At 42.6% G+C, this 15236-nt stretch overlaps 1 protein-coding gene across 1 annotated transcript in view; it reads right to left on the bottom strand.

Moving 5' to 3' along the window:
- AKAP6 (A-kinase anchoring protein 6) overlaps nt 1-906 on the bottom strand; it is a 450197-nt gene extending 449291 nt beyond the window's left edge. Inside the window, exon 1 of the mRNA XM_084791783.1 lies at nt 722-906. The gene's annotated coding sequence lies outside the window, so the exon portion shown is untranslated. The remainder of the gene's footprint in view (nt 1-721) is intronic.
- Nucleotides 907-15236: the final 14330 nt, after the last annotated feature.

The following is a 15236-nucleotide window of genomic DNA, read 5'->3' on the forward strand; positions in this document are numbered from 1 at the left end:
TCACTGTTATACCTAAATCTGATCATTAATTCCCCTCATGAGTATATTTGCTAAAGTTTAAGGTCATGTGCTAACATACTGAAAATCTGGGTTTGTTTTTAAAAGTTGGCAGAAAATAAATAGTACTGAAGAAATGTTACTTTGGAGCCAAATGTGGTGGTGCAGGCCTTTGATACAGACCTTCAGTCACAACACACGGGAGGGGAAGGCACATGGACCTCGGAGTTAAGAACATCTACCACCCAGGCCTGTATAGTGAGATGCTGTCGTAAAGCAAACAAACAAAAAACCGACCAAACAAACAAAAACCACTTAACTAATTTACTAGGAAAATAAAATGTTATGGGCCTCCTTGCTTTAATTTTTTTTTTTATCAGTACTTTGTCTTAGACTGGTACATGCTCCTTGGTTTTTTAATTATCAATATATCTGCACATTTTTATTATAATGTATCATTAAATAAATTTGAAAAAATTCAAATAATTCATCATCACATTTTTTTTAATGATTTTTTAAAGGCAATGGTAGAGACTTAAGTCCACCTGTGCCAGACTCTTTCCATCATAACAGGCATTTCAAGAGCAGTCTGTTCCTTTGTAGGCTTTGATCTTTTTTAAAAAAACGTACTTTATTTGGGGTTCTTTAATGCCTCTACCTCCCTTCCAACCCACCTGCCCTAGATAGGAGAGAAAGGAGGTTCATAGGGACAGGAGAAGTCGACCTTTTCTGGACTCAGTTCCTTGGAACAATTCCACTCTTCGTCATCAGGATGCCAGAAGGCTTGTTAAACAGCGAAAGTAACCACACCCACAGGAGCCGGAACCTCTAAGCATTCTCTGGAGTGTTTCTCTCTAGGAGTATCTTGAAGTGAAGTGATGAACAGCCAAGCAACGCAAACGATGCAAAAGCCAAAAACCGAGACTGTTTGGGAGCTCATATTTATCTCCTCTCAGAGTCTGTAACCAACTGGCAAAGACCACGCCCTCTCAGGAGCCAGTTATCAGCTGTGGACAAACTGGAGCAGCTGCCATAACCCACACCTGGGATTAAAACAAAAATATGTTTACTCAGAATAAAGAAACCAAAACTTCCACAACATCTCCCCCTTCCTGTTTTCTTCTGATATGAATGAGACTTCTTGTTGCTTTCTTAAAAGAAGATTATCTATGAACCAAACACTTATGGGATCAATAGTTTCTATTACAGCCTGGTAACTCTCAGCTGTCCGTGTTTGGAACGGCTTGTACATTTTGCTCTTGAGCCTCGAGCTAGGACTTGAAGGCTGCTTCCTAATGACAAGAGGTCACCATGTACATCCCCTTCAGACCGATCCCTTTTATCACCGCATCTACGAACACGGGAAACTGAGGCATTGTTGCCAGGAACCCAGTATTGCCAGAAATCGCTCCTTTGCTTCTATTGAGTTAATGCACTGGTCATGTTGAGCTCTGAGCTTTTAGCAGTTTGATCACAGTTTCTTTTCAAGTGACTGAATTTACCATAATTGAAGGATGGAGCATTTTGATATCTGAGGCTTTTGGTGGCTACTGTGAAAGCTGATGGTGGTAATCTCGTAACTGCTGCTCTCACTTTGCTCAAGATTAACCTTTTTTTTTTTCCTTGAAACAGGCTTTAACCCTTTTCTCTGTGAGGCCTTATGCTCCTGCTGGCTCCCTAGCCCACCGAGGGGCTGTGGAAACTTAACACTGAAAGTGCTCTGGTGCCTCACCTTTGACCATGTCCCCTGGAGGGGGAGACCTGGTGGCACTCAGAGGAAGGACAGCAGGTTACCAAGGAGAGACTTGATACCCTATGAACATATACAGGGGGAGGTAATCCCCCTCAGGAACAGTCATAGGGGAGGGGAATAAGGGGAAAATGGGAGGGAGGGAAGAATGGGAGGATACAAGGGATGGGATAACCATTGAGATGTAACAAGAATAAATTAATAAAGGAGAAAAAAATAAACAATAAAAAAAGAAAGTGCTCTGAGCAGGGTAGGACAGCAATTGCAAAGGGTGGGGCAGTTTCAGTTACCAGGTGTTCTCCCTTTACCAAGGGCACTTTTTGTTTTCCAAGCACTTCAGCCTCCACCTGCAAACTCTCTTGCTGCACAGCCAAATCTGTAATCCTTTTTAAAATGCAAGAATTGAGTGAACCTTCTGATTTTTCCTATCTCATCTCTTGTTTGTGTTTCGAACCCCTGCACATCCATTGGCAACGTTTCCAATGGTTCAACCATTCTCCCAACCTTTTTAAAAACAGAATGCAGGAAGACAATGAAGAAAACCCAGAGACTCCCCTCTGGGAGTAAAGCAGGGAGCGCTCAGCAGCAGCAGCTACACAGTCAACAAACCTTTTGTTCATATCCTGAACCGGTATATTCATTTCTCCCTACCCTGCTGTCTCCTCTCAGGCATTAGAACGCAGATTTTCCATTATTCCAAGCCCTACCTCTGGGCACCACTCCCTCCTAGTACCGCATTTCATCCTTGCCACACTTTTGACATAAGCAGAATGGACGCTGTCTTGAGACTCTTGGAAATATAGGTTCCAAAATTAGGTCATCTGGAGTCAACTGCAACTCTGTCGCTTACTACACGGATCATGTTATATAAACTGATTAGCCTAGGTCTCGGCTCTTTCACACTGTAAAATGGATACAATGATGGTAGTACCTCACCCCAGGATTTCTTGATGACCAGTGAGCTAATACGTGTAACGTCCCCTGGCACATAGCTACTCCATTGAGGGGTTAGCTGTTATTAGTCATTTTCGCTGATGGCTGAAGAAACCAAGGCCCAAGACAACCAATCAAGTTTCATGTTTCTCAGCCATTTTTCTGTTGAGTCATATGTAGCCATACATCAGTTAATGATGGTGATACATTCTGAGAAATTGCATTGTTAAGGGATTTCGTTGCTCAAACATCACAGAATATATGTACGCAAGCCCAGGTGCTGCAGCCTACCACCTATTTCAACTATATGGTATGTAGATACAGCATGATCTGCTGCTGGTAAACAGAGTAACAGGAGACTGAGTTAAGCACAAGAGAAAACAGTGTGACCAAGAGATTCAGGAAACGCAGACGTCTGTGGCTGCTTCAAGGCTAGCATAGCTCCTAGAGTAGCTGTATGGAAAATGTTTTTTTGTTAAGTTGGAGTATACTTTAAATCAACTGCAAAAACAGTGTCATAAATACATAAACCAGCAACATAGTCATTTGTTATAAACATCTGTGAACTGTGTATAATTGAATGTGCTTTATTCTCACTCTACTGGAAGCATGGTAGATTTTATTGCATTAGCATTTTCACACTACACTTGGAGTTACAGCAGCTACAGCAACACCAGGACTACTAGGGTTTCTGTCCTAAAACAAAGCACTGCATGCTTCTTTGATCTTGGATAGTCTCAGTCCCAGGCCTTGTTATGAGTGTCTTGACACCTAGCCACCGAAACTGAGCTCTGCTCTTTCATGTATTGCCGCACTTCTCCCCACACATTAAGCATCACTCAATATAAAAAGGCATTTTCAGATCCTCGTGGCCCAGGGGCAGCCTTCACAGTCAACAACACTCCAGGGGCCCATGAGATGGCTCAGCAGGTAAAGGCACTGACTGACCATCAAGAGTGACAACCTACATTTGACTCCCAATATCCAAAGGATGGAAGAGGAGAACCAGCTCCATAGATAGATAGATAGATAGATAGATAGATAGATAGATAGATAGACAGAGACAGAGAGGCACACAGAGAGAGAGAGAGATTGTAATCATTTAAAGAAAAAAGGATAATCCAGGCCCAAGTGTTTGCTTCCTGTTCTGCCTGGCTCTAAGTCTGGATATGCTGCTGTCATGAAAATGTCATTTGCTTTCTTTTTCTTTAATTTTTCTTATTAAATTATATTTTATTTTTTATTATGTATGCTCAATTTTCTTGACCAATATATTTTATTAACAACTTAGTGACCAAGCATACATCACTTATAACCCAACTAACCAAAACAATAAGAAATGAGGATTAAAGGACACAATAACAAAACTGTAAGGATATCAGTTCTGAGGAATGATTCTCCTGGCACAATCTGCAGGATTTCTTCTGCCGGAACCCAGAGTAACCAGAACCCAGAACCTCAGCCGGAGCCGGAGCCCCAAAGCCTTCCCTCAAGCGGTTCTCTCTAGGAGCGTCTCGAAGTCCAGCAATGAACAGCTAAAACTATCCCAAATCTCCAAAAAGCCCTACCTCCAGGTCTGGGCTCATTTATGTATCTCCTCCCAGAGTCTGTTCACGGGATCTTTTCAGCTGGCAACAACCAAGCTCCCACATGAAGTGGTCAGTCTTCTAGTGGATTAGCCTCACCTGTTCTCTCACGAGACCGTTCCAATCCCACACTTGGAATCCTAAAAAACTTGTTTATCTCTCCTTCATTATTATTTTTCTTTTTCACATATACATTTATATTATTACACATATATACAATAACCTGCCTACAGCAAGAAGAATCACAAAACAATCAGGGATTATATAAAGGTTATATTCTGTTTTGGCTGTTTGTATTTGGCAGCCTTGAAGAAAACATCTTTCCTATCTTGGTGAGTCTGAATGAAAATCAATATCTATCATATCTCATCTTTTATCAACTTAAAAACATCTATCTAGACCTAAAACCATCTTAACCCCTAAACAACTATGCTTCATTGTAGGACTAAATTATCTGGCCTCCAGCCCCATCAGAGATTTGAGAAGGAATAAAATTAATTATCTAAGTAGACAGGGAGGGCAGGTTAGTAGCTTCCACAATGAGAAGATGACAGAGACAGTTTGCTACTTGAATAGTTACCCAAAGCTCTCTATAACGTAGGAGCATCATCTTCAGCCTTCTGGCTCAATATATCTGACAGACATATTTATGAGGCAGGAACTATTGAAGACTTGTTTACCCTGCCTGCATCCAAGCTTGCCTATTTTTAGGCAGAATTCTGTCTGTGGCTGAAATGAGGACATTTTGCCCAGTGGCTTGTTTGCCATTTTGAAGCCATCTCCATAACTGATGCAAAATGAGTTTAATTTTGATACATTGGTATAGAGCTCAAATTTAAGATTATTCTTCACATACATTATATATATTTCTAATATGAAGTATTGTACCCATACAACTCAACTATAGTACAAGGTTTACTTCCAATACTTTGAACGTGCTATTGCCTGCTGCTTCGGATAATTAAGTAATACAAGTTAATTGTTAATTGATCAAATCATAGTCATGTCAATTATGGGTCTATTTTCATCACAAGTATATACATCCTAGGTTTAACAGATAGATATGATTCTATAGACAGATAAGGTAAAACTTTTTTTTTTGAAGATAAAGTCTTCAAAAGCCCCAGAGACAAACAGAGCATGGCATTTAAAGATATTTTTATTATTTTAAATATTCTTTGACAATAAGACAGGTTAACTCCTAGCAACACCCAGCCTACCTCAAAAAGATAATATTTTTATTTAAAACTTTGTTATAAGGAACTTGCAAATAAAAACAATCACATGGTGAAATTAACCAGGCCCACATCTATACATCCCAATGAACTCCCATATGCCTTTTTGAAGCTGTGGTGACTCATATTAAATTTTAAACTTTCGCTTTTAAATATACTGGTATGCACTTACACGCCACACAAAAAGAAAAAGAAAGACCCATGATAGAGTTAAAACTAGATAAACAATCAGACTTTTATCTTTTCATGGCTCCAGAGTCCATCATCTGCCTTTGGTCCTTTCTTGCTGCCTGACAGTTAGCCTTTATTTTTCTTCTTTCTGCATGTTATATTATGCCCGCACGTACATTTGTTTACACGTATACATACATACATATACATTATGATCCACATGAGGGAGAATATAAAAGGTTTTTTCCTGAGATCGTGTGACCTTGCTTAATATTTTACATTCCATCCATTTTCTTGAAGTTTTTAATTTCATTTTTAATAATTGAATAGTATTCCACGACACGTATGCACCAGATTTTTATTGTCCACTTGTCTGTTTCAGGACAACTGGGTTGGTTCCATTTCCTTCCTATAGTGAATAAAGCAGTAACAATCGTGTAGGTGAAACGTTCCTGTGGTAGAGTGTAGAGTTCTCCGGGTCCCAGGGATGTTTTCATTTTGTGTCCCCACTAATTCGTGATGAGGTTCTGCCCAAAGCCACCACAGGCAAGCGTTTCCTCCTGGTGACAAACCTTTGCCAGCCCAACACTGGTTCCTCTAGCCCCAGTGATGGAGAGCAATGCTTCCTAACCCCTCCTGTGCCTTAGGGACCAAAAATGATAGTCCTTGCACTATTTTTTAAGAAGCAATTGAGAACTGATATAATTGATATTTTCATTCTCAAACCAGGCCTCCAACCTACAATTTTACATAAATGATGGGGCTTGAGGGTCCGGATTTCATGACAAATCTTACTGCTCCATATGGCAGAAAGGGCTGTTGCCACACAGGACAGCTGCTAAACTGTGGCTCAGGCCGACAGTCAGCACTTACTGCCCAGAGGGTGTCACCTCCAGGATGCTCAGGCCTCCATCTCTCCCCGCCTGCCTGCCTGTTAGGCTGGGAAGCAGGCGTGCAGCATAATCACCCTGCCTCTCCAGCATCCCAGAGGACAGCCCCTCCCCAGCGTGCAGCGTCTGTCATATGGCCACCAGGCATCTGGTTCTAAGCAGGTTTTTGTTGAGGGGTGAAATGGTGCCAGTATTGTACTGTTTTCTTTCCCTGTGGACTTTTATCATAGTAAATGATGAGAGCAGATTAACCCAGCAAGAGCCTGAATCATACTTGGCTAAAATGGATTATTGGGAGCCAGAATTTTAAACCCCAGACAGTAGAGCTCTCCTCCAGTGCTAAAGTATAAGAGGAGAGACTGGGTTGTCTTTTGAGTGTATGTCCTTGTCCCCTTGTCTCTCACCACACATACATTCTCATTTTTTTGCAAAATCTACCCGCTTTAATTTTTTTCCCCACTTACTTTCTCCATGTCCTTGTAGTTATATGGAAACATCCCGTGCTTCAAATTCAGGCCAATGAATGGCAAGGTTTTCAACTATCTCAGAATGACACTACAGTCAAAGCGTCTGCCTCCTCCTTTAGGCCCAGAAAAGGCTGGGCCTTAGAGACACTGGAAACCTGGCAGACCTAATAGCAGGAATCTGGGTGAGGAGGATGTTATCAAATAAATAAACCGAAAAAGAAAGCAGTAAAAGATAGAAGAGCACCAAGGACTAGAGATACAATTAGAGGAGCTGAACATTAATTAAATGTCTACTGTGAACCAAGCCTTACAAAACAATTCCAGGTGTGTTTAATCTCTGTAAGCACCCTATGAGAGAGGCAGCTGTCCATTTCAAGAAGGTCACTTGCTTAGCATTATGTAGTTACTACCAAGTATGGCACAAGGCCTGGGTTCCCGTTAATTCTGGTTACCCCGGCTCCCTCTTTGAAATGCATCGCTACGGCCCTCTCAAATCTAAATGATCCTCCTGCTCAAGGCCAGTCACTGAGAAAGAGCTGGGCAACGGGTATGTGGGAACTCTAGGCTACCTCTGAACCCTTCTGCAGTGCTGACTCTGTTTCTGAATAAATAGTTTTAAAAAGGAATGTAACTGCATTTCACATGGCACAGAACCCAGATTAGGCATCATTAAAGTGGTGGACTAAGAGCCTGGGATCCAAGGATCAATAAGTGGACTTAATGTGATATACTCGCTGCCCTTTGACCTCAGATGCTAATAAGCCCGGATATTCCCTCTCACTAAAATAAAATGCTTTAGAAATTGTTGCCAGTCTTACAATATTTCCCAGAAAAAAAATCTGCTGATGAGCCTAATTTAAGCACGGTAGCAAAAACCTGCAATTATTCTTAAGGCCACACACATTTAATGCTTGTCTTATGTCTGGGATTAATGCCTAGGAATTCCATTCCTGTTGTGAGCAACTAAATACATTAAAAATTATTTTAAGGAATTTAGACAATGCTATGGCTTGAATGTATATATTACCCCAAGATTCGTATACTGGAACCTAAGACTCAGTGGGATAGTGTTCCTGATGGGCGGGTTGAAAGAGGGACAGATATGTGATGAGTAAAGCCAAGCGTTCTGAGGCTGCGAGCACAGTCTATAGCATTTTGAATGAATTCTCCCAACTGCAGTCCCTGATGCTCATGGATTCTGTCCTTGTGAGATCTTGTTTTCTGCTTCTGCTAGTCAGCTTGGTCTCCTGGAGGATCAGAACACTGTATCTGGAAGGCGCCTTGGAAATGATTTAATAACAGCGTACCCTACCCCCCAACCATTATGTTGAAATTGAAGAAAGTTACTTTAATTTGTGTTTAGTCTCGCTAAGTGAAAAGCCAATTTTTTTTTTGTCCTGAGATTAATAGCACACCACTGTGAGCAGTCTCTGAGGGCTCTCCTATAAATATTTCACAGTGCTGCTGGGAGTGGGGGTAGGGGGCTTACCTTAAAGAGTTATGGATGCCATGAACTAGTGTGCTCCCTAAATGGAGACCCAACCACATAGAATATTAATATTTCCCAGTGTTTTCCATTACTGGAATGAGTTAAAGAGTACAGAAAGCACCTCTGAGCTTTACCTTGAAGTAGACTGTTTTACTATGCTATTGGAAGAAACTGCTTTAAGAATCCCCAAGCTTCAGTGGTTTAGCACATTAAATGCACTCCTTGCCCAGATCAGAGATCAGGGAATATTACCCAAAAGACTACTCACACAGTTAGTCAGTCTCCATGTTCCTCTGGCTGTAACTGTGGCCTCATTTGAGTCTTTGAATCTTCTGTTCAGAAATGAGGGCGAGCAGAGCTTGTCTATTGCACATTTCTACAGGCCAGGCCAGGGCAGGGGGCATCACCAGCTCACATTCCACTTACCAGTTCAGTCATGAGGCAGCAGGTAGGAAGAGGTGTACAATGGGGACTACAAGGGCAATAAAAAGTGAGGTCCAACTGTGTACCCGCGAAGGCAAGCACACAGATGCTCATGTGCCAGTCAGCTCTGCTGAACACAGAAAGTTCCTTGACTTAAAGAAGGCAAGACCTGCAGTATTTATCCAAGTTCAAGTTCTATGGCAGAATTATCACAAAGGATTCAGGATCTTCCCTACTTGAATAAGACACATATGCGCACACACACACACACACACACACACACTCACATGCACATGCACACATGTGCACACATATCCACACACTCATGCATGTGTGCACACACATATGTTTTTAATGGCTTTATAATGATATAGAAAAACACTAAAGTTAAGCAAGCAATCAAGACATACAAAATATGCTAATTGAATAGTCAAAGTAAAAAAATATATCAGAAGGCAAAGAATGAGTGGGGCTCATACAGAAAAAAGCATCCTCAAACACCCACTTAGGTCTTTCCTGCTCCTCTCTCTCTCTCTCTCTCTCTCTCTCTCTCTCTCTCTCTCTCTCTCTCTCTCTCTCTCTCTCTCTCTCAATGTCAATATAATCACTGAGTTTAAAAAAAAAAAGTAGGGAGCAGAGAATCAGGCTCATGGCAACTAGTGTAGTCGGCAGAAAACAGCTAAACTCTGTGTTCCAACTCTGATGTAACGTGAGCTAAGGGAGCATAGATCTGGCATTGGGAGCCAAGAGGGGCCTTTCCAGAAGAATTTCCTGTCTTCTGTGGGCAGTGTGATCTCCCACCACTGACTTGGCTGTGCTGCCACCACACAGGAACCGGATCCCAGCATTCCCTGTGAGACTGGCTGCACTGACTCACTAGGCTGTGCCACCTCCACGGTACAGTGCCTTTGTTCTCAGTCCTTCTCCTTCTTTGGGAATCTCCCAGAGCATCCCCACTGTGAGGGGCTTCAGGTTTACAGGAAGAGGAGAGAAGAGCCATTCTCTTTCATAATCCAAACACCCAGGAGCAGGGGAAGGCTGCCAGGAAGAACACGGTTCTCACCCAAATAAAGCCATTGGCTCTGGTGATCAGGAAGATCACAGCTCTGGGATTATCCCTAATAAGGGCCAGGGTATGAGTGTCTCTCATCCTGGCACGCATACACACACACACACACACACACACACACACACACACATTAGAGAATAAAGCCTCTTAGTTCCTGGTATTTCCTAATGATTACCCGAAGCACAATGCCTGGGCAAGATGGAGAGAGGAGGCCAAGCAGAGAGGGCAGGCCTGCAGGCCAGCTTGGAAGCTGTCAATCACCTGGGCTGGGTTCAGAGCCTGCTGTTTTCCAACAAGGGTTTTACTGGCCTGATCAGAGTGACACATGAGAAGGCAGCAGCTGTGGCTGCAGACAGCCTTCCTAACTCCCCCTTAGCTAATGCACTGGAAGGATCCAGAGGGAGTCAGGAAAGAACTAGTCCCCAGGGGCATGTGCAAAGGCTTCTCCATCCATGGATTTCCATTTTTAATTAGACTTGATGGCTTGGTGAGGGTAATACTCTCTAGGTAAAATATAGTCCGTGTCTACTTCGGCATCTGCCCCTGGATCTCAGACTCAATGCGCCGCCTTACTCATGTTGCCTGACATATTTTGATGGGGTCAAGAGAAAAGAAACAAAACAAGATATTTTAACTATTTTTATTATGAAAGGAATTCATTATAATTATTAAAATCAAAACACCTAAAGAAAATGCCTTATATACATACATCTCTGTTAAGAGTTGTTTTATTTAACTCATTTTTAGATATTCAAAAACACTTATATGGGCTATTTGTGCATATATGTAGATATTTAAGACAAAATTTCTATATTAGATACTTTATACAACTTAATTTCCTTTAGTTATTATTGTTGCTTGATAAATATACTTCATTTACTCAATAGCTAAAATTAACATTTCATTCTAAGTGTGTGTTTCTGTAGCCAATCTTGTATTTAACAGTATCATTACATGCTTCTCAAACTATCTTAGTGACATATAACTCCTGACAGAAGGATTGTTAGGTCAAGGGATTAGATATTAGTATGTATTTATGTTCTATTTTAATGGGCATTTCTAAACTATACTTTATATGTTTGTTATTTATAAATATGCTTCCGAAACAAGTCAAGTTACTTGAATGATATGGCCATTAAATAAAGCCATCAGAAAAATTCTTGCCTATACAACTTCCAAAATCCAGACATGTGCCTAAGGAAACAGTTGGTGTGACTAAAGTAGAGACTCTATCCAAAACAGACAAAGCCTAAATGTCTATATGAGCATACAAGTTTGTAAATTAGTTTGTATTTAATTTCAGATTTTGAAAATTATTTTTTTTAATTGTACAATATTGAATTCTTTGAAAGTAAAAAATGTTTATGTTTTTACTTTTAAAAGGATAAGTTCTAGGAGCTTAAAAACCATAAATGGGGGTCAGGAAGACAGGGGGCTGAGGAGAGGGAGAGGGGGGCTGGGGAGGGGGAGAGGGGGGCTGGGGAGAGGGAGAGGGGGGGCTGGGGAGGGGGAGAGGGGGGGCTGGGGAGAGGGAGAGGGGGGGCTGGGGAGGGGGAGAGGGGGGGCTGGGGAGAGGGAGAGGGGGGGCTGGGGAGGGGGAGAGGGGGGGCTGGGGAGGGGGAGAGGGGGGGCTGGGGAGGTGGCTCAGCTGGTAAACTGCCTGCTATGTGTGCAAGAGGACAGAGTTCAACACTCAGCACCCATATGAGCAGTAGTGTGGAGCCAGACATGGCAGCACATATCTCAACACCAGCATTTGTCTGATAGACACAGAGGGATGGGTGGAGTGCTATAGAGGTTGACACCTCTAGCCTCTGCATGCCTGTGTGCACATACACACACTAGCTAATACACTGCACACAGACACACACACACACACACACACACACACACACACACACACACCATGTGGGCACATGCCCACACAATCTCATATATTCACCACACGCATACACCAAAAAAACAAACAAAACAAAACTTAAAGAGTTGGGTCTAAATGCGTAAGGACAGAAGGCAACACTCACCGCTACAGCTCCCGTGCATGGATAAGGAATGAGGACAGTCCACAGCCCGACACACTTCCTCCATGAGTGGGTGGCTGGATGTCCCCGGCCCGGCCACTGAAGAAGAACACCGGGGGTTGTTCTGTCTTTGCACTATTACAGACGGAGAAAAGACATGAAGACAGCGGGACCAACGTTGCTGCTTCTGAATGAAACCGCAGTTCTTCAGCTTTTTGCCTCCCTAACTTTCCTTGGCGATGGGGAACTTTCCAGGATTGTTCAAAGAGTACATATGTCCTGTTTGCTGAAGACAAAGAGGCAAGTCCGGGAAGTTGTTTATAAATCACCCGAGTCTTAGCAAAGCAAAGGAAGAGGATGCAAAAGCAGCTACCTGATAAAGAGCTGGAAACCCATGGTTTCAGCCAGCCCATTCTTTCTCTCTATTCTGCTGCCAGAAATGACATCTTAAGGTGCTTATAAAGTGTGCGTTACCTGTCCTAATGGTAGATCTCTAACCTAGTGTGTTAGGAAGTTCACGTGGTCCAGCAGGAAGTTCAACAGGTAAAGGCACCTGACACCATGCCTGACAACCTGAATTCAACTCCCAGGGACTCACATGGCTCCACACCTGAGCTATGGCAAACACACATGTGCATGCGCATTAATAAATAATTACATCAGTGTAAATAATGTTAGGCTCAAATGTAGGGAAGAAATTCTTGAAGTAGCTTAGACACCAAGTTCATCAATTAGTGGAATCTAAGCAAGATTCAACTGTCTGTAAAGAAAGATCAGAGACAGCAAAACTCTGAATAAGGTCAGCTTATTCTTGATGGATTCAGGTTAGTCAGCTGTATATCACTGTAACAAAACACCTGAGGCAAAACAAGTTGTTGTTTTTTTTTTTTAAGGAAATAACTTTTTTAGTTCAGAGTTTTGGATATTCCAGTCCCCGGTTGCTTGGCCGAGTTGCTTTTAAAGCAACTGAGACAATGCATCGTGGTGAAAATGCACAGCCAAGAAAAGTTAGTCAGATCATGGCAGCCAGGAAGCAAAGAGAAAAAAGGAAGTGGCCAGGACAGAAAATAATCTTCAAAGGTATGTCCCCAGCGACCTATTTTCTCCCATTAGGCCCCACCTATACATATACATGTGTGTGTGTATATACAAACACATGCATATGAAGGAATTTGCTACAAGACTTGGCCTTGGAGTCGCCATAGGATGCAGATATGTACATATTTCTCTAACAAAGCCCTGATTAATATAACAGACTTAAAGTCTATTCTCTTCCCTTTAATATCTCAACTGCCACCACCCTCTTTAACATGGAGACTCATGGGGGACAAAACATTCATTAAACAAAGGCCTGTGGAGGTGGCTCAGTTGGTAAAATGCCTGTTGTACAACATGAGGGCCTGATCTCCAGAACCCATAGAAAAAGTCAGGCATGGCGGGAAACCCATGTAACCCCAGTGTTGGAGACAGAGGCAGGAGGATCCCCAGCGATCACAGGTCAGCCAGCCTGCCAACTAGTGAGCCTCAGTTAAAGACCCTATCTCAAAATATAAGTTGCAGAGCAACAGAGGACGATGCCCAGTATCAACCTCTGGCATCCACATGAGTGTACACATGTGTGCACACTACACCACACACACACATATATACACATAGGAATAAACATTTCCTCCCCTTAGCTTGTGAGATCACAGTCAGAGCCCCACATTGTGGGATGTCGGAAGATAAAATACATCCAAAAGGTATTTTCTACAATACCATGCAGCCATCAGAGGTCCACCGGCCTCAAGGGAGGCTGTGCTGCCTCAGCCCTGGAAGATGGGTCTCCTTTCTTGATTTTATAGTTGTAATTTTACATATTTATGAGGTACCATGTGACATTTCAATACCTGCATACAATGTGATGATGAGATCCCGCGTGCGGTGGGCGGGGGGGGGGGGGGGGGGGAGGGGGGAGGGGAGCTGGCAGGTCGGTTACCTTAACTGCTTATTATTGCGGAGACCACTTGCCATTCCCTAGTAACTACTTTGAGATATTGTTCTTTTCAGCCATAGTTACCGTACTCTGGAGGAGAAGACTAGCCATTATTCCATCCTGTCTCCATCCACCATCACCACCGCCCCCCCCCCACACACACACCCTTCCCCCTCAGGCTCTAATCTCTGCTTCTCTGAGATCAACTTTTGAGTTTTCACAGGTAAGTGAGTTTATAAAGTATTACCAATCTGCACCTGACTAGTCTTACCCCAGTTCCAATCTATTCTAAAACTGACGTAACTTCCTTCTTTTATGGACTAACAACATTCCTCTGTGTGTATACACATATATATATGCATGCGTCATATTTTCTTTAGATATCAGGTTAGAGACAGTGAGGTTGACTCTGTAGCTTAGCTACCGCTAACGTGCTGCAATAAACAGGCAAGTACAGTATCTCTTCCACACATTTATTTCCACTCCTTTGACTAGCTGCCCACTAAATATAACATCTTATATGTGATTCCCCGACCCGGGAGGATTGTGACCCACAGGTTGAGAACCACTGCTGTAGGGCTCTAGGTAAGAACGCAGTCTTTCCAGTACGTTGGCTCTAGCCAAGTGAGATGCATGTTTGAATTTGACCTCTGGAACTAGAGGAGAATAATCTGTGTTATTTTGAGCCACTATGATTATTCTAACTGATTTCAGTAATAACAGGAAACTATTGACACCTTCTTTGACGTCAGTGCTGATACAGTTGAAATTTAGAAAGAAAGAAAGAAAGAAAGCTAATGGCGGTGTACAGTAAGGGAGGTTCGTGGTTGACCCAAATCTGGTATGTGTGAGCCAGTTGTTAAAGCAAATGCAGATACATCCATAGAAGAGTAACTATGGGGGGCTTGGTGGCACACACCTTCAATCTCAGCACCTGGGAGGCAGAAGCAGGTGAGTCTCTATGAGTTCAAGGCCAGCCTGTTCTACAAAGAGAGTTCCAGCACATCCAGGATTGTTACACAGAGAAACCATGTCTCAAAAAACCAAAAAGGAAAAAAAAAGTGTAAGTCCGCATAAAATCCTGCTCAGATGCACTGCTGTGTCCACTTCTGACTTCCGACATTACAGCGAGAAGGAGCTTTCAAACTAACATGCTCTGGGCATCACAGGAACAGGATCCCCTGCAGGGAACATGGAGAAAAGCACTAGTTCCGGGCACCCTTATGAGGC

This window comes from Acomys minous, assembly GCF_964271855.1.
Source record: "Acomys minous genome assembly, chromosome: 8".
NCBI classification, from domain to species: Eukaryota; Metazoa; Chordata; class Mammalia; order Rodentia; family Muridae; genus Acomys; species Acomys minous.